The sequence below is a fragment of the Erpetoichthys calabaricus genome, chromosome 5 (genome assembly GCF_900747795.2).
Source record: "Erpetoichthys calabaricus chromosome 5, fErpCal1.3, whole genome shotgun sequence".
NCBI classification, from domain to species: domain Eukaryota; kingdom Metazoa; phylum Chordata; class Cladistia; order Polypteriformes; family Polypteridae; genus Erpetoichthys; species Erpetoichthys calabaricus.
The window spans coordinates 22637972-22663053 of NC_041398.2; the positions used below are offsets into that span (position 1 = coordinate 22637972).

Below are 25082 nucleotides of genomic sequence, written 5' to 3' on the forward strand. Positions count from 1 at the left end.
GGAGCCTGAGCTAGTGCGCGAAGTTGAGAGGTTCCGGCTAGATATAGTCGGACTCACCTCGACGCACAGCTTGGACTCTGGAACCAATCTCCTTGAGAGGGGCTGGACTCTGTACCACTCTGGAGTTGCCCCCGGTGAGAGGCGCCGAGCGGGTGTGGGTATACTTATTGCCCCCCGACTTGGAGCCTGTACATTGGGGTTTACCCCGGTGGACGAGAGGGTAGCCTCCCTTCGCCTTCGGGTGGGGGGACGGGTCCTAACTGTTGTTTGTGCGTATGCACCAAACAGCAGTTCGGAGTACCCACCCTTTTTGGAGTCCCTGGAGGGCGTGCTAGAGGGCATACCTTCTGGGGACTCCCTCGTTCTGCTGGGAGACTTCAATGCTCACATGGGCAATGACAGTGAGACCTGGAAGGGCGTGATTGGGAGGAATGGCCCCCCCGATCTGAACCCGAGCGGTGTTTTGTTATTGGACTTCTGTGCTCGTCACGGATTGTCCATAACGAACACCATGTTCAAGCATAGGGGTGTTCATATGTGCACTTGGCACCAGGACACCCTAGGCCTCAGTTCGATGATCGACTTTGTGGTCGTGTCGTCGGACTTGCGGCCACATGTCTTGGACACTCGGGTGAAGAGAGGGGCGGAGCTGTCAACTGATCACCACCTGGTGGTGAGTTGGCTTCGATGGTGGGGGAGGATGCCGGTCAGGCGTGGTAGGCCCAAACGTGTTGTGAGGGTCTGCTGGGAACGTCTGGCAGAGCCCCCTGTCAGAAGTAGCTTCAACTCCCACCTCCGGCAGAACTTCGACCATGTCCCGAGGGAGGTGGGGGACATTGAGTCCGAATGGGCCATGTTCCGTGCCTCTATTGTTGAGGCGGCTGACCGGAGCTGTGGCCGTAAGGTGGTCGGTGCCTGTCGTGGCGGCAATCCCCGAACCCGTTGGTGGACACCGGTGGTGAAGGATGCCGTCAAGCTGAAGAAGGAGTCCTACAGGACCCTTTTGTCCTGTGGGACCCTGGAGGCAGCTGATAGGTACCGGCAGGCCAAGCGGAATGCGGCTTTGGTGGTTGCTGAGGCAAAAACGCGGGCGTGGGAGGAGTTTGGGGAGGCCATGGAGAACGACTTTCGGACAGCTTCGAGGAGATTCTGGTCCACCATCCGGCGTCTCAGGAAGGGGAAGCAGTGCAGTGTCAACACTGTATATGGTGGGGATGGTGCGCTGCTGACCTCGACTTGGGACGTTGTGGGTCGGTGGGGGGAGTACTTCGAAGACCTCCTCAATCCCATTAACATGCCTTCCAATGAGGAAGCAGAGCCTGGGGACTCAGAGGTGGGCTCCCCCATCTCTAGGACTGAGGTCACCGAGGTGGTCAAAAAACTCCTTGGTGGCAGGGCCCCGGGGGTGGATGAGATACGCCCGGAGTTCCTCAAGGCTCTGGATGTTGTAGGACTGTTTTGGTTGACACGCCTCTGCAACATCGCATGGACATCAGGGACAGTGCCTCTGGATTGGCAGACCGGGGTGGTGATCCCCCTCTTTAAGAAGGGGGATCGGAGGGTGTGTTCCAACTACAGAGGGATCACACTCCTCAGCCTCCCTGGAAAAGTCTATTCAGGGGTCCTGGAGAGGAGGGTCCGTCGGATAGTCGAGCCTCGGATTCAGGAGGAACAGTGTGGTTTTCGTCCTGGTCGCGGAACAGTGGACCAGCTCTATACCCTTAGCAGGGTCCTGGAGGGTGCATGGGAGTTTGCCCAACCAGTCTACATGTGTTTTGTGGACTTGGAAAAGGCATTCGACCGTGTCCCTCGGGGAATCCTGTGGGGGGTACTCCGAGAGTATGGGGTACCGGCCCCACTGATAAGGGCTGTTCGGTCCCTGTACGATCGGTGCCAGAGCTTGGTCCGCATTGCCGGCAGTAAGTCGAACCCGTTTCCAGTGAGAGTTGGACTCCGCCAGGACTGCCCTTTGTCACCGATTCTGTTCATAACTTTTATGGACAGAATTTCTAGGCGCAGCCAGGGCGTTGAGGGGGTCCGGTTTGGTGGGCTCAGGATTGGGTCACTGCTTTTTGCAGATGATGTTGTCCTGTTTGCTTCATCAGGCCGTGATCTTCAGCTCTCTCTGGATCGGTTCGCAGCTGAGTGTGAAGCAGCTGGGATGAGAATCAGCACCTCCAAATCCGAGACCATGGTCCTCAGCCGGAAAAGGGTGGAGTGCCCTCTCAGGGTTGGTAGCGAGATCCTGCCTCAAGTGGAGGAGTTCAAGTATCTCGGGGTCTTGTTCACGAGTGAGGGAAGAATGGAGCGTGAGATCGACAGGCGGATCGGTGCGGCATCCGCAGTAATGCGGGCGCTGCATCGGTCTGTCGTGGTGAAAAAGGAGCTGAGCCGCAAGGCGAAGCTCTCAATTTACCAGTCAATCTATGTTCCTACCCTCACCTATGGTCATGAACTATGGGTAGTGACCGAAAGAACGAGATCGCGAATACAAGCGGCTGAAATGAGTTTCCTCCGCAGGGTGTCTGGGTTTTCCCTTAAAGATAGGGTGAGAAGCTCAGTCATCCGGGAGGGGCTCAGAGTAGAGCCGCTGCTCCTCCGCATCGAGAGGAGTCAGATGAGGTGGCTTGGGCATCTGATTAGGATGCCTCCTGGACGCCTCCCTGGTGAGGTGTTCCGGGCACGTCCAACCGGGAGGAGGCCCCAGGGAAGACCCAGGACACGTTGGAGGGACTATGTCTCTCGACTGGCCTGGGAACGCCTTGGGATTCTCCCGGAAGAGCTAGAAGAAGTGGCCGGGGAGAGGGAAGTCTGGGCATCACTGCTCAAGCTGCTGCCCCCGCGACCCGACCTCGGATAAGCGGGAGACAATGGATGGATGGATGGATGGATGGATAGTAGAACCCGTTGTCTTTGCAAAGGATTGTAGGGTTTCAAGAACATAAGGGAGTTCACTTTCATTAGATAGGAAAAAGGTAAGGTCGTCCGCATATTGGGATAATTTAACTTGTTGTCCTCCACTCCCTGGTAAGGGAAAGCCACAAATCCGCTGATCCAGTCTGATTCGGTCCGCTACTGGTTCTATGTATAAGACATATAAGAGTGGGGACAAAGGGCAACCTTGCCTAACGCCTGCCTCTTGTATTATAATATCACTTAGGAAACCATTAATGTTTAAAAGACTACCTACTTTATTGTATAGAGTTTTGATCCAGTGAATAAAATTTTGTCCAAACCCAAAAGCCAGAAGAGTATTGAATAAAAATTCATGTTGCACTTTATCAAAAGCCTTTTCTTGATCAACGGTTACTAGAAAAAGTGGGAGTTGACGGTCTTCAGCCCACGTAATTGTGTCTCTTACCAGTGAGAGATTGGAAGTAATACGTCTCCCAGGGATTCCACAGGTTTGGTCAGGATGAATAATTTCATGCAACACTTTCTTTAAGCGGGAGGCTATAGTTTTTGCAATTAATTTGTAATCAACACAGAGTAAAGTTATAGGACGCCAATTTTTCAGATCAAAAGCGTCTCCCTTTTTATATATAAGAGATATAATCCCTGTGCGCATGGAATGTGGCATCAGTCCATTATGAAGAATCGTAACAAACAGTTCTTGAAGGATAAAACGAAGCTCTTGCCAAAAAGCAACATAAAATTCCATTGGAAGACCATCGATGCCAGGCACTTTTGCTTTTTTCATTGAGGTAAGGTTTTCATAAAGTTCTTCCTGGGTAATAGGTCTGTCCAACCAGGCAACAGAACTTTGTGATAGTATTTTAGATGGGCCAGGCAAAAATCGATTAGTCTCCTGATTAAGTACAGGTTGCTGGGTGAAAATTTCACTGTAATAAGTAGAGGCCATTTTCAGCATCTTTGTAGGAGAGACCTGTACTGTACCATAGCTGTCCTTTAAGCCATGCAGCGTTTTACGTTTACGGTCCGCTTTGGCTACTTTAAAAAAGGTAGCGGACATGCGTTCATGAGATTCTCTGAAACGCTGTCTAAAGGTAAAATAAAATTTTTGGGACTTCTGTTGCAAAAACTCTTTCAAGTGATTACTTATGCGTGCTGCCTTGTGAAAATCAAAATTACCACCTTTATTGGCCTGTGCATAGAGTCGCTCCAACGATTTGTAGAGTTTTTGGAGCTTAAAACGTTCTTTCATACTGGCTTGTTTGCTGTAATGGATAGCGAAAGTTTGTACTTTATGTTTTAAACTATCCCACCAGAGGAATATGGGTGTGTCAGGAAGCCTTGCTTCAGTCCAATACAACAACAGATCTTTGAGCTGAGTGCAAAAATTAGCATCTTCGAGGAGGGAGACATTGAATTTCCAAAAGCCTTTCCCAAATGAGGGGAGATCCAGAAGGATGGTGCATGTCAGCATGGTATGATCAGAGAACCAAAGTGGCTGGAGTTTACTGCTCAGAACCTTAATTGCTCTGTGGACAAAAAAATAATCCAAACGACTTGCGTGACCCTGAGAGTTGTGCCACGTAGGTGGAGGATTTTGACCATCTGTTGTGACTGAAGCATCTGTTAAATCATGATCACGTAGTATATTCCGGAGCAGTTGTCTGGTGTAGTCTGGACGTTGTTTCCCCATATCAACATTAAAATCTCCTCCAACTATAAGATGTCTATTTGTAAGAAAAAGATTAGGGAGGGATTGGAACAGTTCACGTCTAGCTGCAAGCTCTGTGTTGGCATATATATTAACCAAGCGAAACTTGGTGTTTTCCCAGGTAGCATCCACCACTAAAACTCGTCCCGGTATAACAACAAAGGATTGCTCGATCTGCCATTTGTTAGTTTTGAAAAGAATACCTACTCCAGCAGAGAAGGAATTACCAAAAGACCATTTGGACTTTCCCCAAACCCAATCTTGAGCAAAAATCCTAGCATCTCTTTGATCTTTAAGGTGGACTTCTTGAAGAAAGCAAACATGAAATAACAAAGTATTGAGCCAGTAAAATAAGGATCTACGCTTTTGAGGATTTTGAAGACCACGAGCATTAATTGTAGAAACTGTGAGCGACATAGGTCAACAAAGAAAAGGAGAAGGGTAAGAAAAAATGAAACCTAGAGGCTGTATAAAAATTATTCCTTTCCTACCTCCCCTGCCAAGATAGAGAGGTCAGAATCATCCACATATTTGTCGGTATTGGGTTCTTGTGGGCTAAAGAACTCATCAAAGTCTACAGTTTGTGATGGAGAAAGTTGGGCCCAATCAGAATGTGCAGGATCTGGTGCAGTATCTGGGATTATGCTGTTGTCAGAAGCAAGGTCCACACTGTCTTCATTCTGTAATACACTAAATTTGTTCTCTGTAGGTATAATTTTAGGGAATTTAGAGGCCTTGAGTGGAAGTCCTTTAGGAGATCTTTTGGTGCCCTTGTTCATCCCTTTCTGAAAACTGGAGGTAACTGTCACCCAAGTATCCGGATGTTGTTTGTTTAAGGATGAGCCTTGGGGGTTACAATCGTGTAACTCAAAATCTATATCAAGCTGAGGGTCCTCCTGAGTTGAGGAAAGTGAATCAGTAGTGAGTTGTGCTTGCAAAAAAGAAGGTAGCACTATATCCACAGCCAAGGTAGGTTGAATGGCACATGTTTTGTCCATGTCTGCTACCACGTCCTGTTTCTCTCCAGTTAGTACACGTGTACGAGGCTTGGGAACTGGAGGGGGAAGGGAAGAAGGAGGGTCTTCAGCTTCAATATTATCCAAAGGAAGGTTGTCCAGGTGAACTGGCCTGTAACGTTGTGGGCATGTTTGAAACACATGTCCATGTTCTTTGCATAGATCACAACGCTTATCATTCGGGCATGTTTTTGCTGTGTGACCAAGATTATCACAGTTCCGACATCTTACCAAGGAACAGAAGGTCGCTAAATGTCCTTCCTGACCACATCTATTGCAATGTTTGAGTTGTCCATTGTAAAACAGATAACCCTTATTTGGACCCAACGAAAAATATGCAGGAGGATGACGAAGTCCATCAGCGCTATTTCTGTCTTCTTTTAAAGTCACTTTAAACTGCCTTTTGCCCGTCCAAATACCATAACAATCCCTGATCCAGCGTAAGGAAGACACCGATTCGCAGTAATAAGATAGAAAGGTGACTATGTCCTCCTCCTCCACAAAGGGATTAAAGACATGAACAGTTACAACTTTAGTTTCCTTGCGCCAAAGACATTGCAATTCAAAATAAGCTAAAGGGTAAGTATCCTGCTGAGCTCGAATCTTCACCCAGATTGAACGAAAAATCTCACCAGTAGCAAAAGTAACATCCACAAATTTAAATAAAGAGTTCAATTGTGAGCAAAAAATATCCTCTGGATTTACCTGCAGTTGTTCAAATAGAACCATATCTGTGAATTCTTTTCTATTCATTAGCATCTCTCCGCCCTCTTCATCTTTCCACAAAAAACGAACTGTATTTTTCCACCCCATAACAGGTAGAGGAGGTTTTTGCCGAGAAGCAGGCTGAGCCATCTCTGAGAGAAAAGTATCGCAACTCCAATGACTAAGATACTACACTTGATCTTAGCCAAAAGGCCGAGAAGCGATGCCACAAATTCCCCAGGCCAGCCAGAAACACCATCTTGGCCACGCGTCAACTGCATGGTAAGCCTCCACTTGGCAGGAGGAACCCTAACGCAAGCACCGAGACATGAACCCATGTGACATTCCACATCCTCGTGACCAAGCGGCCCACCTTGGAGCCAAGGCCTAATACAAAGCCCAAGGGTTGCCACAACAGCGAAAAAACCTTTCGAACTTGTGCAGAAACGAGGTAGCTGCTACAGATGGGAGTAGGTGTGGGGGAGGGGAGGGGAACAGACAGTCACAGTCAGTCCCTTCGGGGGGTGGGGTTGTGGGCGTGTATGTGTGTGGGCGGGGACCAGGCAAGGAAAAGGAGGATTTAAAACCACCATCCCCCCACAAAACAAAGGAGACGTCAGCGAAGGGCGGTAACGATCTAGATATCCCTCGAGACAACACGTTCACACCCCTTCAGACACCACATTCACACCTGTTGGAGATGGAAGATGAAAAGGAGAAGGCACATCCAGGCCTGCCTGTGTGAACAAGGCCTCGAACACAGAGGGCGCTGCAGCGACATCAGACAGCCTGCAAGACTGCTTCGTGGTTTCTGGGAGCTTAATAAGGCTTCCTGCTAGCGTTAAAGGCTTGGGCGTCCGACACTACTGCACTCACCGCACAGCAGCAGCTGTCTAATTCCGAGCCTCGCCTGACATCTGTTGGAATGCAGGAAGTACTACAAGCAAAAGCGGCGTACAGGTACACAATGATGAATTAATCAATCACTTAATTAATTAATTAATTAAATAAATAATGAAATAAATCAATCAATCCTGCTCTGGCGAGCGTACAGGCACACATTGATTAATTACATACATCCATCCATCCATCCATCCATTAGGGTCACGGGGGTCTGCTGGAGCCAATCCCAGCCAACACAGGGTACAAGGCAGGAAACAATCCTGGGCAGGGTGCCAACCCACCGCAGGACACACACAAACACACCCACACACCAAGCACACACTAGGGCCAATTTAGAATCGCCAATCCACCTAACCTGCATGTCTTTGGAATGTGGGAGGAAACCGGAGCGCCCGGAGGAAACCCACGCAGACATGGGGAGAACATGCAAACTCCACGCAGGGAGGACCCGGGAATCGAACGCAGGTCCCCAGATCTCCCAACTGCGAGGCAGCAGCGCTACCCACTGCGCCACCGTGCCGCCCAATTATATACATACATACATACATAAATAAATAAATAAATAAATAAATCCTGCTCTGGCGAGCGTACAGGTACACATTGATTATAATTAATTAAATAAATAAATAATTAAATCAATAAATCAATCCTGCTCTGGCGAGCGTACAGGCACACAGTGATTAATTAACTAATTAATTAATTAAATAAATAAATAATTAAATCAATCAATCCTGCTCTGGGGAGAGTTTCCGTCCTTTCCCCCATAGTGACCAACCCCCAGCCAAGGCTGCTTTTCTGATTTTAGACCAATAAAGGAGAAAGTGCACCGCTCCTGGAAGTACTGCAATACCAGGTCGATGCGTGGAGTGGACGGAGCAAGCCCCTATTCCATCTCCCTGTTCCAAAAATCAATTTAATATATGGTCCCCAGATAGGGGACGTATCAGATATTAAACTGATAAGAACAGATTTTTATTTTTTTTTTTTTGTCCTAAATCAATTTTATTTCATATCTCATTAAAAGTAAGTATGAAGTTAAAATTTCAGCAGTATTTTTCTTTCGACTCCCTTTCTTTCTCCCGAGTACAGTCCCTCGGGGAAATTCCAAGGTATGCCGATTATATTAAATTACTCTATCTTTATATATAATAAAAACAAAAGGACTTTTTATGTCTTATCTTACCTTTGGCCTTTTTTCATAAGAGATGGTTTTTCTCATAAAACGAAATGTTTTCTCTGATAATTCCGATCATTTTCTGTTGGGAAAAAACTTTCTGTTTATTTGTGTATGCACACCTTGCCTTCCACAATACCCCCTTTATCACACTTATTCGATCCCAATCTTTCTTCCCAACATCTCTTTTCCCTGACCTCCCAAACACCACCAAATCTCTATCCAACTTAATGTCTACTATGTGTCTCTGCCTTACTTCACTCCATATCCTTGCCTCTATAGGACAGTCCAACATTGCATGTCCCACTGACTCATTTTTTTTACATTCATCTCTGGGACATTTAGGTCCTTGTAAGATCTTCCTTTTACTTACAGCCAGGTTGGTTTCTAGTGCTTCGTGGGCCGCCAGCCAGGCTATATCTGCTACTTGATTATTTGGAAACTTTCCCCCAAATCTTTCCCATATCAGTCTGGATTCCTCTCTAGCTTTTCCAATAATGTTTACCGGCTTCTCATTTTCCTTTATTCTTACCACTAATTTTTTCCACCTCCTCCACAACTCCTTTTCATCCTGCCGAAGCCCACAATCTTTGATACATTCTACTAACCTCTTATATAATTTGGGTAGTCTAAATTCATATGGTTTCTTGTTCTGGGTTTTAAAAAGCCCAAACCTTCTTAGATGTCCACCCATCATATACCTGGCTAGGTCCGCTGCCCTTCCATTCCCACTCTGTATCAAGGATATGTAAGTGGCCGTGTATTTCAGTCTTAACAAGATCCTTAAGTCCGGAAAACCTTTTCCCCCTTTCCTTTTTTGTTTCTTTACTTTCTGTCTTGCGACCTTCTCATATGTGGACCCCCAAAAAAAATAAAAACATTGTCTTTCAATTTTCCTTAAAATATATTTTGTCGGTAAAAATACTGTTGCCAAAAAAAAAGAGCCTAGGCAACAATATTGACTTAATTAACAAAATTTTTCCCTCATATGTTAATTTCCTAGTCTTCCAGAGGCTTGTGAGTTTGTATACCTTCCTCTCCATCTCCTTCCAGTCTCTTCTTCCCTCCTTTTCTTCTCCAAAATGAATCCCCAATATTTTGACAGCCCCTCTATGTACTTTCAAGTCTTGTCCAAAGTCCTCCTGCCACTTACCCTGCAGATGGCACTCGGTTTTCACCTTATTTAATTGGAAACCTGCTACCTTAGAAAACTCCTCTACTTCATCTAAGGCCTCCCTTATCGATAGGCAGTCCCTGCTTATTAGAGTGATATCATCCATATACACTGTACATTTTGCGGACTGTCCCCCACTTCCTGGTATCTCCAACCCTTTTATCCTTGGGTTGTCCCTTATTTTCCTTACCAGTTGCTCAATAACTATAACGAATAAAATGGCTGAGAGAGGGCAGCCCTGTCTGATACCCCTTTCAATATTGATATCTTTTGTCAGGTTCCCGTTTAAGAGCACCCTCCCTGTCGCTCCCAAATAACATTTTTTAATCGCTTTCCTCACCCCTGCTGGGATTTCCACCCTCTTGAGCGTTTTCCACATAAATTCATGATTTATAGAATCGTATGCCTTTTCCAGGTCTAGATTGACCAATCCAATGGCGATTCCCCTGTTTCTTGCATACTCGCAAACATCCCTAATAAGAATATGGTGGTGCGCTATAGTTCTCCCTGGCACTGCGCATACCTGCTCTGTTCCAATTATTTGTCCTAAAAAGCCCTTCATGCGATTTGCAATTATTTTTGCCCATATCTTATAATCTTGGCAAAGGAGGGTTATTGGTCTCCAGTCGGAAATATTTTCCGACTCCCCTTTCTTCGGGATCAATGTTATAATCCCTTTCCTCCAAGTTTCCGGGACACCGCTCCCCTCCATAATTTCTTTATAGAGGTCTTCCAAATCTTCCTCTATTAAGTCCAGAAAGGTTTCATAAAATTCGTGGGGCAATCCATCCATACCCGGTGTCTTCCCCTTCTTTCCTTGTTTTATGGCTCCTCGGATTTCCGCTGTAGTTATTTTTTCCGCCATCCTCCTCTGATCTTCTACCTCCACCTTACTACCTACATTCTTTAGGGCCTCCTCCTGACACGCCGGCTCTATACTCCGTTTCTGGTATAGGGTTTGATAATAGTCCTCTACAACCTTTATTTTTTCCTCCTTCTTCTCTTTGAGGTTCCCCTCCGGATCCTTCAACCTTTTAATAAAACTCCTCCTCTTTCTTTCCTTGATTTTTTTAAAGAAAAAACGAGAACATTTCTCATTCTCCTCACTTTCTTGGACCCGGCTTTGAAACTTTATTTTTTCTTCCTTCTTTTTATAGATCTTAACCATCCTCTTCTTCGTCTCTATTATCTGCTTTTCTATTTCCTCGTCCTTACTCTCTTCCTCGTAGAGGCCTTCTAATTCATCTTGCAGGGCTTTATATTCTTCTCTTTCTTGTTGTCTTCCTTCCCTTCCCTTCTTTTGAAAGAATTTGCGTGTTCTAAATTTCACTATTTCCCACCATTCTCCTACCGTTACACATGCTTCTTTCAGGGTCTTCCATTTCCCATATTGTTCCCTGTATTCCTTCCTCACTAATTCCCCTTCTAAAAAGGTCACATTTAGCTTCCAGAAACCTGCGCCTCTTTCCTGTTTTTGTCCCCCCTCGATCTCCACTTCCAGGAGATGGTGATCCGAGAAAAATACGGGGGTCAATCTAAAATTTTTTGTTTTAAAAAACCTTTCTGTAAAAATATAGTCAATTCTGGAAGTTCGTCCTTTCCACCCTTTCCACGTATATTTCCTTCCTTTCCCCTTCTTTCGAGCCCCATTGTCTTTCAGATGGTGCTCTTTTAAAATTCCCGTTAGGAGACCTGAAGTTTTATCCTTCTTCTTATCTTTGTCTATTTTACAATTAAAATCTCCTACCACAACTTTATTCTCTCTCTCGCCACACAACAAGTTTAATTTTTTAAAAGTTCGCACCTGCCGTTCTTTTCGCAGGGAGCATACACGTTAATAATATTCCACATTTGACCCTCTTGCTCGATTTTTAAGACGGCCAAGTGACCTCTGATTACCTCCTCGAAACCCTTAACATTAATATCTTCATTTTTTATCAAGAAGCCAATCCCACTGTTTCTATTGTCACTGGACCCTGAAAAAAAAGTCTTACCTTCCCATCCATTCCCTAAATGTGTGTAAGACTGTAACCCTGGTATTCCGCATTCCTGTATGCAGATGATATCTAGTCTTCTATTTCTTAGGAACCTAAATATTATTTGTCTTCTTGTTCTTCTTTTTATCATCCTCACGTTTACAGAGGCGATTCTCATCAGTTGTTCTTTAGTTGGGGATCTCTCTCCTCAATCTTTTTCTTCTTTTGTTTTTCCCCTTTTAATTCCCGGCTCCTTTTCTTTCCTTGCTCTTTCCCTTCCATGACCCTTGACAGGGTTTCAAGGGGGTGTTCCTTCAAAAATGGGTTGCTTATCACATAAGGGTTACTATCAAATTCTTCGCTGGCCTCTTCCAGAGTCATTAAGGCTCTTGCTTCACAGTTTTCACTCTCTCTTGTCCTCTCATACCAACTTTCCTTTATTGCTGCCTTGTTCTCCTCTGCCCCCGGGGTTCTTAAGGAGGGTGCATTGCTCAGTAGCTCTTTCATCTCCTCCAACTCCAGCGCCGTCCTCCTAATGCTGTCTTCGATCCTGTGCCCAATTTCCTGTTGTGCTTTTTCAGCAGGACATTCATCTTTCTTTTTTTCCTCCACTCCTCCTCCTACCTCTCTAACATTTTCTATTTTTACATTTTGTACTGTCCGAACCATTTCCATTTTCTTCTTTTCGCTGACACTTCCCCCTACTGGGGTTTGGAAAAGGTTTGGGCTACCTTCTCCTTCCTTCCCTCTCTCTCCCTCCTCTTCATTCTCAGACTCTTCTGCGCTATCTATATTAATAGTTATTGGCTTGACTGTACTTCCCTTAATTTTATTGGCGTATGACTTTGGGCACGCCTTGTAACTGTGATTTTCCTCACCGCACAGATGGCATTTGATATTTTGGGTGCATTTTCTTGCCAAATGCCCCATGTTTCCACAATTCCTACATCTCTCTACCATACACTGTGAGGCTACATGCCCCTCTTGTTCGCACTTACGACATACTTTGGGTTGTCCATTATAAAAAATCAAGCCCCTTGCGCCTCCAATCTGGATTGTGGGCAGGAGGTGTTTCAACTCACCCTTTTCATTTCTTGGGAGTTTCACCAGGAAGCTGTAATATCCCGTCTTAATTCCAAACTCATCTCTGCCTATATTACCCCGCTGAACCACGCAAAACCTCTCAATCCATTGGAGGATCTGTTCAAACTTGATCCTCTCCGAAAACATCACCACATTAATAGATTTTAATTCTCGTTGTGCAAGAGGTTGCATCGTCACTTTTTCCAAAGCTCTGTCAGTTTGTGCCTTTTCATTAAAAGTCTTTATACATTTTTCCAGTAAAAAGTTACTGGTAAAGACTACCTCAAAAGTCTCTCTATTGTGAAAGGCAAAAACAAACTCTACCTGACGAGCGATGAATCCCAAAACACCAAACAGGATCGATGCAACAAAAGTCTTTCGGTCCATTTTTTCCCCTTGCGTAAGCTGAAAACGGACAGCGCTCTTCCTTTCTTCTTCGGAGACCATCTTTAAAGTCCTGTAGCAAAACACAAAGGGGAAGAAGAGAGACCACCCCTGAAGAAAAACTACTTACTCCTCCTTCTCCTTCTCCTATACAGCTCCAAGCGTCTCTGGATACCTAGAAAAAAAAAACTCTCAACCGCCGCGTCCTAGTGAAAGCCAGACAGTGGTGGACTTGCCAACCTACTGCCTTTTACTCTAAGGCCGTGAGGCGTTCCCTATACCAAAACAGAAGAGATGGTATCTCCCCTGCCAGGTAAGTATGAGTTGTACAGCCCGGCGCTCAACCTCCCTCTTCCGCGGCTTCATCGCTCGCCGGCGGGCGACGTGCCCCGCCGTCCTCGAACCTTCGTGGTCCTTCGGGCTACTTCGGCCTGCTTCGGGCTCCATCGGCCTCCAGAGCACGCATGCGCACGAGCAAGCAGCTGACCTGACGCCCCTGTGCTCCGTGACCCGGATGATGGGGTTGCACCGACCTCACCTCCTTGATTAGACAGGTTTCGGCAGAAGAACCCGAGGTGCACTTCGCTCTTATGCAAACCAGCCACACTTCTCTGGAGCTTATTGGCTGGAAGAGAAACAGAAGGGGTAGACACTGGGCGGGACGCTGAATGAGAAACAGCCGCCCAACAGCGTGGACAGGCGGCTGGAGGAAAACCTGCGAAAGAGGAAGGCGACCCTGCTTTCCGTAGAGAGAGAGAGAGAGAGATAGAGAACCCCTCGGCGTGGGCGCTCCCGCACAGCAGCAAAGCACCTTCGGGGAAGGGAGATGCGGGGCAGCGCTGCGTACCCGTCCGAGACGACAGCCGGTGCTTGCCCTTTGATGCCACTGTGGGATTCCACGTTAGGATGGACACGAGGTTGCCGGCTGTTTCTGGAAGATGCCTCACGTTCTATCTCTCTATCGATCTATCTATCTATACATAAACGTGGGTGGCGGGATTTGGTCGGCGACAGCGAGAGAGCCGACAGAAGGGGTCCAGCATAAAGGATAAAGAACATTCAAATTCAAAATCATTCTGAAAATTTCAAAAGAAAGAATAAAAATGGAAGAAAGATAGGGGAGAAATAAAACAGAAAAAAAAAAAAAACATTGGGCTGTCGTTTAGTAAAGAGGGCTTCCAACCTTGCCTATATGGGGAGACAAAAACTTGTCGTTCTCGTTTACGGCCATACCACCTTGAATACGCCCGATCTCGTCCGATCTCGGAAGCTAAGCAGGGTCGGGCTCGGTTAGTACTTGGATGGGAGACCGCCTGGGAATACCTGGTGCTGTAAGCTTTTGCCTTTCTGCCAGCAGGGGTCACCCTTTTCGCTGTCTTTTTCTTTTCCTCCTTTCACCCGTGTCAGAAAGCTGGCACTTGGCAGCAAGTAAAGCAGCTTGAAATAAGTAAAGTTGCACAAAAAGGATGGATGGATGAAAGAAAGAAAGTGCACTCAGTTCCACTTCTCTCCACTTTATTCTCTTCACATCACTCACTGTTCCATGCTGCTGTCAAAGGAGGTGAGAGAACTTAAAAATATTAATAATGCAGTAATGGTACACATGTGGGTAGGTAGAAATAAATAAATAAATAAGTAAATGATCAATCAATTTCTTATCATTTTTTTTTTTTTATGGGGGGAGTTTCCTTTATATAAATTCAATAACTAAATTATTAATTAATTAATCAATTAAAATTAATATTTTTTTATCATTAATTTTAGGGGGGGGGGGGTGTTCCTTTAAATAAATAAATAAATAATCTTTAGGATCTTCTGTATTTATCACAGGTTTAAGTACCTTGCTCATGGGAAAGGCGCTATATAAATAAAATTTATTATTAGTATTACTATCACTTTGATGTCCCACTTCTGCTGATATCTCATTGGCTCCTGCTTCATTTTCACCCAAACAACCAGTTTCCACTCCACAACGAAAAGATAAAAAGCTTTTTCAGTCTGTCTTTTGAACCAAAGTTATCAGGGGAGAGCGTGAACGCAGTCCCCCACTACCACAAATTATGCAGTCGAGTTTCCCACATTTGGGGAAATCGCAGGGGTCAGCACACCCGGAGTGCAATGGATGAGCCTCGCCCTGGGAGAACCACCTTTTTTTTTTTTTTTTTTTTTTTTTTGTGCTAATTGCTTTATTCAATTAAAACAAATTAGTTATTTTTTTCTCTCCCGGTTTCCATGTGAACTCCATGACTATTCCATGGCTTCCCTTTGGAATTTCCGGTTTTGTGATTCATGCATAAAACATTTCAAACCATTAAAAAACAACACATAAAACAATTTAAAAGTTTTTTTCACACTTACTTTAACCCAGGGGTGGTCTTCCTTTTCAGGTCCTTGATGATTCAAGGAGTTCTATTTTTTCTTTGGCCATCTGTAAAACACTTGCGATGGGGAGAAGTTTCTCTTTCTTTGTGTATATCTGTCTTCTGACCCAGATCGCCTCTTTTATATAATTTATCTTTACCCATTTTTCCCTACTCACATTTTGTTTTTTGGACCTGCCAAACATTACTATTTCTTTGTCAATTTGCCCTTCCACTATTTTTTCTGTCCTTACTTTATTCCACACTATTTGTGCCTTCCTACATTCGTATAGTACATGCTTGGCAGTTTCAATTTCTTTACATTTTGGGTAAGGACATTTTGGGTTTTTCACCGATTTCCTTTTAAACAAATTGTTATTTGTCTGGAGAATATCGTGTACGGCCTGCCATGCTATGTCCTTCAAATTATTTGGGAGATAATTATTTGATATAACGTCCCATATTTTTTCAGACTCTAGTTTAGATGTTTCTTTAATCCATGTTGCTGGTTTCTTGTCTTTGGCCGTTTTCATGACTAATCTCCAGTTTGTCCACACTTTCCCCTTTTCTTTTCCAAAGTTGTTAGTTTCTAAACAATTAATTATGGGTTTGTAAATTTTGGCGACGTTAAAGGCATACGGTCTTTTATTGGTGGTTGTATATAAATTATATTTCCTTAGCACCCCTCCCATCATGTATCTGGCCATATCCGCGACCTTTCCACTCCTTTCTCTGATTAGTCTGATATACGCAAATGTGTAGCGGAGTTTCAGAAGATTTTTTAAATCAGGAAGATCCTTCCCTCCTTTCATTTTAGTTTTCACAACGGTGTCTCTTTTTAATCTTTCCCATTTTGACCCCCAAAAGAAATAAAAACATTGTCTTTCTATCTTTTGGAGGATCTCTCTCCTTGGTAGATATATTGTTGCCCAAAAAATCAGTTTTGGCAGGATGATTGACTTGAGGAGGAGGATTTTCCCCTCATAGCTGAGGTTCCTCAATTTCCACATCCCCGTTGTTTGATTGACGTATCTGCATGTTCTCTTCCAATCTTTTTCCCCTTCCTTCTTACTCCCAAACCAGATCCCTAATATCTTTATCGGTTTTCTATGGGTTTTTATTTTGGGATTTGTATCCTCTGTCCACTTCCCTTGGACACGACACTCCGTTTTCTACCGGCAGCTTTACAAAATCGCTCCGTTGTTTCTAGTGCGCTATCTACGGATACTCCTTCTCTTGCCACAATTGTTATGTCGTCCATGTACATTATACATTTGGCTTCTTTTCCTTCACTTCCGGGGATTTCTATCCCCTTGATGTCTTGATTTTTTCTGATCATTGTTGCCAGCCCTTCGATTGCGAGGACAAATAAAATTGCGGAAAGTGGGCATCCTTGTCGTACTCCTCTCTCAATGTTAATCTCCTTCGTTAAATACCCGTTTATCAACACTTTACTTGTTATCCCTTGGTAGCATTTCTGGATCACCTTTATGATATGTTTGGGTATTTCAAATCTTTCCAGGGTTTCCCACAAAAATTCATGATTAATGGAATCAAAAGCCTTCTCCATATCAATATTTAAAAGTCCTACTGATAAATTCCGCTCTATTGCGTACTCTAAAATGTCTCTAACTAAAATCAAGTTGTCACTTATGGACCGTCCGGGAACTGCACACACCTGGTCTTCTTGAATAATGTCACCCAGGACTTCCCTAAAACGATTTGCCAGGACCTTAGTTAGCAATTTGTAGTCCTGGCATAACAGGGTTATTGGCCTCCAGTTGGTGATCTCTGCTTTGTCCCCATCTTTTGGGATTAAGGTGATGATTCCATTCTTCCATGATTTTGGGCCCTCTTCTCCTCTCAATATTTCTTGGAATATCTCCAATATATCTTCTCTAATTAAATTCCAGAAGGTGGTATAAAAATCTGCCGTTAAACCGTCTGAGCCCGGTGTCTTGTTCATCTTCATGGTCTTCACTGCTTTTTCAAGTTCGCTCATTTTGAACTCCTCTACCATTTCTTTCCGTTGTTGTTGTGTGATGTTCCGGTCAATCTCGTTAAGCACTTCTTCTTTTTGGATTTCCCTATTTTTGAAGCTGTAGAGCTCTCCAAAGAAGGTTTCTACAATCTGCTGTTTTTTTGTTTCTTCTCTTTGTAGATTCCCTTCTTCGTCTTTCAGGAAATCGATGCTGCTCTTTTTCGTTCTTTGTTTTATTTTTTTAAAGAAGAAGCGTGTGCACTTCTCGTCCTCTTCTAAGTGCTGGACCCTACTTTGGAACTTCAGTTTCTCTTCCTTTCTTTTGTAGATGTCCATCATCTCTGACTTTATCTGCTTCACCTGTCTCCCGGTCTCTGTCCCTTCATTTTCCAGCCTATATGCTTCCTCCAGTTCTTCTTGCAGTAACATTAATTGTTCCTTCTCCCTCTTACTTTTTTCCTTTCCTTTCCTTTGAAAGAATTGCTTGGCCCTAAATTTAATGATGTCCCACCATTCTCCTCTTGTCCTACACCCTTCTTTTAGGGTTTCCCATTGTTTGTATTTGTTTTCAAATTCAGTTCTAATTTCCTTGTCTTCTAAGAGTAGCGCGTTTAGTTTCCAAAACCCTTTCCCTCTATTGTCCCTGTTTCTTCCCTCACATTCTGATAAAATGATGTTATGGTCAGAAAAACAGGTCGGTTTAATTAGAAAACTTTTAGTTCTATATCTCGCGCTACTTAAAATGTAGTCGATTCTTGATCTCCAGTTCCCCCCTTCCGCTCTCCATGTATATCCTTCCTTGTCCTTTTCAATCTCTCTATAATTATCTTTTATTTGGAAGTCTTTCATCATGTTGATTAGGAACCTGGATGTTTTATACAAGGATCTTTTCCTTTTGGATTCTATTTGGCAGTTCAGGTCCCCCGCTATTATAACATCTTCCATCCCTTGCAATTCTGTCCTTAACTTCTGAAAGACTTCCATTCTCTCATTGGTTTGTGGAGGTGCATATATATTTACAATGTTGTGCTTCCCTCCATCTACTTTAACAGTTAGGGTAGCTATTCTTCCCTGGAGAATAATCTCAAAACTTACTACTTCAACGTTTTTGTTTTTAATTAAAAACCCTATTCCCGCACTCTTATTTTCATTTGAGCCAGAAAAGAAGGCTTCCCCTCCTTTCCACCCTTCTTCAAATTTTGAATAGGACCTCTGAAAGGGGAGGCCACATTCTTGAATGCAGATGACGTCAGCTTCTGTCTCTTGAAGGGCTCTAAACACAATTTCCCTTTTGGTTCCCCTCTTGATGCTTCTAACATTGATTGAAGCGATTCTCATGGGGTTTTTGATTATTTTGTTGTCTTCTTTCTTTCTTCTTCTTCTGGCCTCTTCTTTTTATTTCTGTCGCTCTCTTGAGTGCGTGTTCTCTTTTTATTTTGCTCTTTCATCAGAGTGATTTTGGAGAAGGCTTCGACCGATTCTTTTTTTAGGAAGGTCGCCTTTGGGCTGGCCGTTACCTCTTCACTATCCTTTCTCTCAGCTTGTTCACTGCTTTCTTGGACTATCTGGTACCAGTCCCTAATTCCTGCATGGTCATTTTCTATTGTAGGTATTAAGGGTGAGCTTAATAATATGTTGGTCATCTCCTCTAGTTCCAAATGGATGTTCCCCAAACTGTCTTGCATCTTTTGTTCTCTGCTACCTAGGGAGGAGACTTTCTCTTCATCTTCCTTCTTATTCATCTCTTCCACAGTCTGATTTTCTCTTGGAACCTCACTACTTTCTATTAAGCTTTTAAGCTTTTTGTGACTTCCGATGGGTGTTTGAAACAGCACAACACTATTTCCCCCTTCGTCTTCACTTACTTCCTCTTCTTCTTCCTCTTCCTCTCTTCTTAATTGGACACTAATTGTCTCAACCTTTTTACACTTGTTTGTGTATGATAACGGGCAGCTTCTAAAGCTGTGGGTTTTTTCCCCACACAGGTGACACATTATTTTCTCTCTACAATTCCTCGTCAGATGACCCAACTCTCCACAATTCTTACATTTCTCCTGTTTACAGTCAGCCACTACGTGCCCTTCCTGCTCGCATTTTCTACACATTTTTGGTTGACCACTATAGAAAATTATACCTCTTATAGTACCAATTTGTATAGTTGGTGGTAGGTGTTTGAGGTCTCCTTCCTCACTAACTTTCAATTTTACCTGAAAGTTGTAATACCCGGTTTTAATTCCATGCTCGTCCCTTCCTGCCATCCCTCTCTCCACTCTACAAAATCTTCCTAACCATTGTTGAATATCTTCAATTCTTATTTATTCGGATAGCATGGCGACAGTAATAGATTTCGTCTCTCGCTGTGCTAGAGACTGCATTGTCATATCTATTAACACCACTTCTGATTCCCTTTTCTCCCTCCAAACCTTAATACATCTTTCCACCAACATGCTATTCGTAAAGACCACCTCAAAAGTCTGTTTATCTGGGAGTGCAAAGATAAAATCAACTTGCCTGGGTAGAAAACCAAGAATTCCCAGCAGAATAGTGGTGGTGAACGTTTTCCTGTCCATCTTTTTCTCGTTCATTAGCTGGAACCGCACAGCATTCTTTCGGTCTTCTTCTGGAACCATCCTCGACACGTAGGGTCCTCTCGTCAAATTGATGGAAATCTCAGTTGTCCTCTTCTTCGTCTGCTTCTTCTACCAAGGAAACTCCGGACACAACCTGCAAATTTAAACCGCCGCGCACCCAAGGGCTGAAAAAGTGGTGGACCTGCCAACCTACTTACCAAACCAGGGGCCGTGAGGCGTTCCCTATACCAAAACAGGAGAGATGGTATCTCCCCTGCCAGGTAAGTATGAGTTGTACAGCCCGGCGCTCAACCTCCCTCTTCCGCGGCTTCATCGCTCGCCGGCGGGCGACGTACCCCGCCGTCCTCGAATCTTCGTGGTCCTTCGGGCTACGTCGGCCTGCTTCGGGCTCCATCGGCCTCTAGAGCACGCATACGCACGAGCGAGCAGCTGACCTGACGCCCCTGTGCTCCGTGACCCGGATGATGGGGTTGCACCGACCTCACCTCCTTGATTAGACAGGTTTCGGCAGAAGAACCCGAGGGGCACTTCGCTCTTATGCAAACCAGCCACACTTCTCTGGAGCTTATTGGCTGGAAGAGAAACAGAAGGGGTAGACACTGGGCGGGACGCTGAATGAGAAACAGCCGCCCAACAGCGTGGACAGGCGGCTGGAGGAAAACCTGCGAAAGAGGAAGGCGACCCTGCTTTCCGTAGAGAGAGAGAGAGAGAGAGAGAGAGAGAGAGAGAGAGATAGAGAACCCCTCGGCGTGGGCGCTCCCGCACAGCAGCAAAGCACCTTCGGGGAAGGGAGATGCGGGACAGCGCTGCGTACCCGTCCGAGACGACAGCCGGTGCTTGCCCTTTGATGCCACTGTGGGATTCCACGTTAGGATGGACACGAGGTTGCCGGCTGTTTCTGGAAGATGCCTCACGTTCTATCTCTCTATCGATCTATCTATCTATACATAAACGTGGGTGGCGGGATTTGGTCGGCGACAGCGAGAGAGCCGACAGAAGGGGTCCAGCATAAAGGATAAAGAACATTCAAATTCAAAATCATTCTGAAAATTTCAAAAGAAAGAATAAAAATGGAAGAAAGATAGGGGAGAAATAAAACAGAAAAAAAAAAAAACATTGGGCTGTCGTTTAGTAAAGAGGGCTTCCAACCTTGCCTATATGGGGAGACAAAAACTTGTCGCTTCTCGTTTACGGCCATACCACCTTGAATACGCCCGATCTCGTCCGATCTCGGAAGCTAAGCAGGGTCGGGCTCGGTTAGTACTTGGATGGGAGACCGCCTGGGAATACCTGGTGCTGTAAGCTTTTGCCTTTCTGCCAGCAGGGGTCACCCTTTTCGCTGTCTTTTTCTTTTCCTCCTTTCACCCGTGTCAGAAAGCTGGCACTTGGCAGCAAGTAAAGCAGCTTGAAATAAGTAAAGTTGCACAAAAAGGATGGATGGATGAAAGAAAGAAAGTGCACTCAGTTCCACTTCTCTCCACTTTATTCTCTTCACATCACTCACTGTTCCATGCTGCTGTCAAAGGAGGTGAGAGAACTTAAAAATATTAATAATGCAGTAATGGTACACATGTGGGTAGGTAGAAATAAATAAATAAATAAGTAAATGATCAATCAATTTCTTATCATTTTTTTTTTTTTATGGGGGGAGTTTCCTTTATATAAATTCAATAACTAAATTATTAATTAATTAATTAATTAATTAATTAATCAATTAAAATTAATATTTTTTTATCATTAATTTTAGGGGGGGGGGTGTTCCTTTAAATAAATAAATAAATAATCTTTAGGATCTTCTGTATTTATCACAGGTTTAAGTACCTTGCTCATGGGAAAGGCGCTATATAAATACAATGTATTATTAGTATTACTATCACTTTGATGTCCCACTTCTGCTGATATCTCATTGGCTCCTGCTTCATTTTCACCCAAACAACCAGTTTCCACTCCACAACGAAAAGATAAAAAGCTTTTTCAGTCTGTCTTTTGAACCAAAGTTATCAGGGGACACTGGGCGGGACGCTGAATGAGAAACAGCCGCAAAACAGCGTGGACAGGCGGCTGGAGGAAAACCTGCGAAATAGGAAGGCGACCCTGCTTTCCGTAGAGAGAGAGAGAGAGAGAGAGAGAGAGAGATAGAGAACCCCTCGGCGTGGGCGCTCCCGCACAGCAGCAAAGCACCTTCGGGGAAGGGAGATGCGGGGCAGCGCTGCGTACCCGTCCGAGACGACAGCCGGTGCTTGCCCTTTGATGCCACTGTGGGATTCCACGTTAGGATGGACACGAGGTTGCCGGCTGTTTCTGGAAGATGCCTCACGTTCTATCTCTCTATCGATCTATCTATCTATACATAAACGTGGGTGGCGGGATTTGGTCGGCGACAGCGAGAGAGCCGACAGAAGGGGTCCAGCATAAAGGATAAAGAACATTCAAATTCAAAATCATTCTGAAAATTTCAAAAGAAAGAATAAAAATGGAAGAAAGATAGGGGAGAAATAAAACAGAAAAAAAAAAAAACATTGGGCTGTCGTTTAGTAAAGAGGGCTTCCAACCTTGCCTATATGGGGAGACAAAAACTTGTCGTTCTCGTTTACGGCCATACCACCTTGAATACGCCCGATCTCGTCCGATCTCGGAAGCTAAGCAGGGTCGGGCTCGGTTAGTACTTGGATGGGAGACCGCCTGGGAATACCTGGTGCTGTAAGCTTTTGCCTTTCTGCCAGCAGGGGTCACCCTTTTCGCTGTCTTTTTCTTTTCCTCCTTTCACCCGTGTCAGAAAGCTGGCACTTGGCAGCAAGTAAAGCAGCTTGAAATAAGTAAAGTTGCACAAAAAGGATGGATGGATGAAAGAAAGAAAGTGCACTCAGTTCCACTTCTCTCCACTTTATTCTCTTCACATCACTCACTGTTCCATGCTGCTGTCAAAGGAGGTGAGAGAACTTAAAAATATTAATAATGCAGTAATGGTACACATGTGGGTAGGTAGAAATAAATAAATAAATAAGTAAATGATCAATCAATTTCTTATCATTTTTTTTTTTTTATGGGGGGAGTTTCCTTTATATAAATTCAATAACTAAATTATTAATTAATTAATTAATTAATTAATTAATCAATTAAAATTAATATTTTTTTATCATTATTTTTAGGGGGGGGGGTGTTCCTTTAAATAAATAAATAAATAATCTTTAGGATCTTCTGTATTTATCACAGGTTTAAGTACCTTGCTCATGGGAAAGGCGCTATATAAATACAATGTATTATTAGTATTACTATCACTTTGATGTCCCACTTCTGCTGTTGTCTCATTGGCTCCTGCTTCATTTTCACCCAAACAACCAGTTTCCACTCCACAACGAAAAGATAAAAAGCTTTTTCAGTCTGTCTTTTGAACCAAAGTTATCAGGGGACACTGGGCGGGACGCTGAATGAGAAACAGCCGCCCAACAGCGTGGACATGCGGCTGGAGGAAAACCTGCGAAAGAGGAAGGCGACCCTGCTTTCCGTAGAGAGAGAGAGAGAGAGAGAGAGAGAGAGAGAGATAGAGAACCCCTCGGCGTGGGCGCTTGCGCACAGCAGCAAAGCACCTTCGGGGAAGGGAGATGCGGGACAGCGCAGCATACCCGTCCGAGATGACAGCCGGTGCTTGCCCTTTGATGCCACTGTGGGATTCCACGTTAGGATGGACACGAGGTTGCCGGCTGTTTCTGGAAGATGCCTCACGTTCTATCTCTCTATGTATCTATCTATCTATCTATACATAAACGTGGGTGGCGGGATTTGGTCGGCGACAGCGAGAGAGCCGACAGAAGGGGTCCAGCATAAAGGATAAAGAACATTCAAATTCAAAATCATTCTGAAAATTTCAAAAGAAAGAATAAAAATGGAAGAAAGATAGGGGAGAAATAAAACAGAAAAAAAAAAAAACATTGGGCTGTCGTTTAGTAAAGAGGGCTTCCAACCTTGCCTATATGGGGAGAGAAAAACTTGCCGCTTTCGTTTACGGCCATACCACCTTGAATACGCCCGATCTCGTCCGATCTCGGAAGCTAAGCAGGGTCGGGCTCGGTTAGTACTTGGATGGGAGACCGCCTGGGAATACCTGGTGCTGTAAGCTTTTGCCTTTCTGCCAGCAGGGGTCACCCTTTTCGCTGTCTTTTTCTTTTCCTCCTTTCACCCGTGTCAGAAAGCTGGCACTTGGCAGCAAGTAAAGCAGCTTGAAATAAGTAAAGTTGCACAAAAAGGATGGATGGATGAAAGAAAGAAAGTGCACTCAGTTCCACTTCTCTCCACTTTATTCTCTTCACATCACTCACTGTTCCATGCTGCTGTCAAAGGAGGTGAGAGAACTTAAAAATATTAATAATGCAGTAATGGTACACATGTGGGTAGGTAGAAATAAATAAATAAATAAGTAAATGATCAATCAATTTCTTATCATTTTTTTTTTTTTATGGGGGGAGTTTCCTTTATATAAATTCAATAACTAAATTATTAATTAATTAATTAATTAATTAATTAATCAATTAAAATTAATATTTTTTTATCATTAATTTTAGGGGGGGGGGTGTTCCTTTAAATAAATAAATAAATAATCTTTAGGATCTTCTGTATTTATCACAGGTTTAAGTACCTTGCTCATGGGAAAGGCGCTATATAAATACAATGTATTATTAGTATTACTATCACTTTGATGTCCCACTTCTGCTGTTGTCTCATTGGCTCCTGCTTCATTTTCACCCAAACAACCAGTTTCCACTCCACAACGAAAAGATAAAAAGCTTTTTCAGTCTGTCTTTTGAACCAAAGTTATCAGGGGAGAGCGCGAACGCAGTCCCCCACTACCACAAATTATGCAGTCGAGTTTCCCGCATTTTGGGGAAATCGCAGGGGTCAGCACACCCGGAGTGCAATGGATGAGCCTCGCCCTTGGAGAACCTTTTTTTTTTTCTATCATGTCTAAATTCCATTACTGAGAACAAACACTATTTTGCTTGTCCTTTTTTCACTTACATTTAATTTTTCTTTTTCAGTTTCTTAGCTTTGAGCACACACACAACGTCTGGCCAATTTGCTAATCCACTGTAACCCATCACCATTTCACCACCGTG

The 25082-nt window shown here is 44.1% G+C and overlaps 4 non-coding genes and 4 pseudogenes across 4 annotated transcripts; 4 read left to right on the forward strand and 4 right to left on the reverse strand.

Moving 5' to 3' along the window:
* Window positions 1-6503: 6503 nt before the first annotated feature.
* On the reverse strand, window positions 6504-6570 carry LOC114644026 (uncharacterized; annotated as a pseudogene).
* A 1494-nt stretch (window positions 6571-8064) lies between these two features.
* LOC114644025 (uncharacterized) lies at window positions 8065-8276 on the reverse strand (annotated as a pseudogene).
* A 5982-nt stretch (window positions 8277-14258) lies between these two features.
* LOC114643230 (5S ribosomal RNA) lies at window positions 14259-14377 on the forward strand. Its single transcript, XR_007935221.1, has one exon. It is a non-coding gene; the product is annotated as a 5S ribosomal RNA (ribosomal RNA).
* Window positions 14378-15059: 682 nt separating this feature from the next.
* On the reverse strand, window positions 15060-15197 carry LOC114643245 (uncharacterized; annotated as a pseudogene).
* A 5960-nt stretch (window positions 15198-21157) lies between these two features.
* LOC114643223 (5S ribosomal RNA) lies at window positions 21158-21276 on the forward strand. The gene has a single exon (XR_003714724.2). It is a non-coding gene; the product is annotated as a 5S ribosomal RNA (ribosomal RNA).
* Window positions 21277-22559: 1283 nt separating this feature from the next.
* LOC114643218 (5S ribosomal RNA) lies at window positions 22560-22678 on the forward strand. Its single transcript, XR_003714720.1, has one exon. It is a non-coding gene; the product is annotated as a 5S ribosomal RNA (ribosomal RNA).
* Window positions 22679-23969: 1291 nt separating this feature from the next.
* LOC114643217 (5S ribosomal RNA) lies at window positions 23970-24088 on the forward strand. The gene has a single exon (XR_007935222.1). It is a non-coding gene; the product is annotated as a 5S ribosomal RNA (ribosomal RNA).
* Window positions 24089-24784: 696 nt separating this feature from the next.
* LOC127528067 (uncharacterized) lies at window positions 24785-24936 on the reverse strand (annotated as a pseudogene).
* Window positions 24937-25082: the final 146 nt, after the last annotated feature.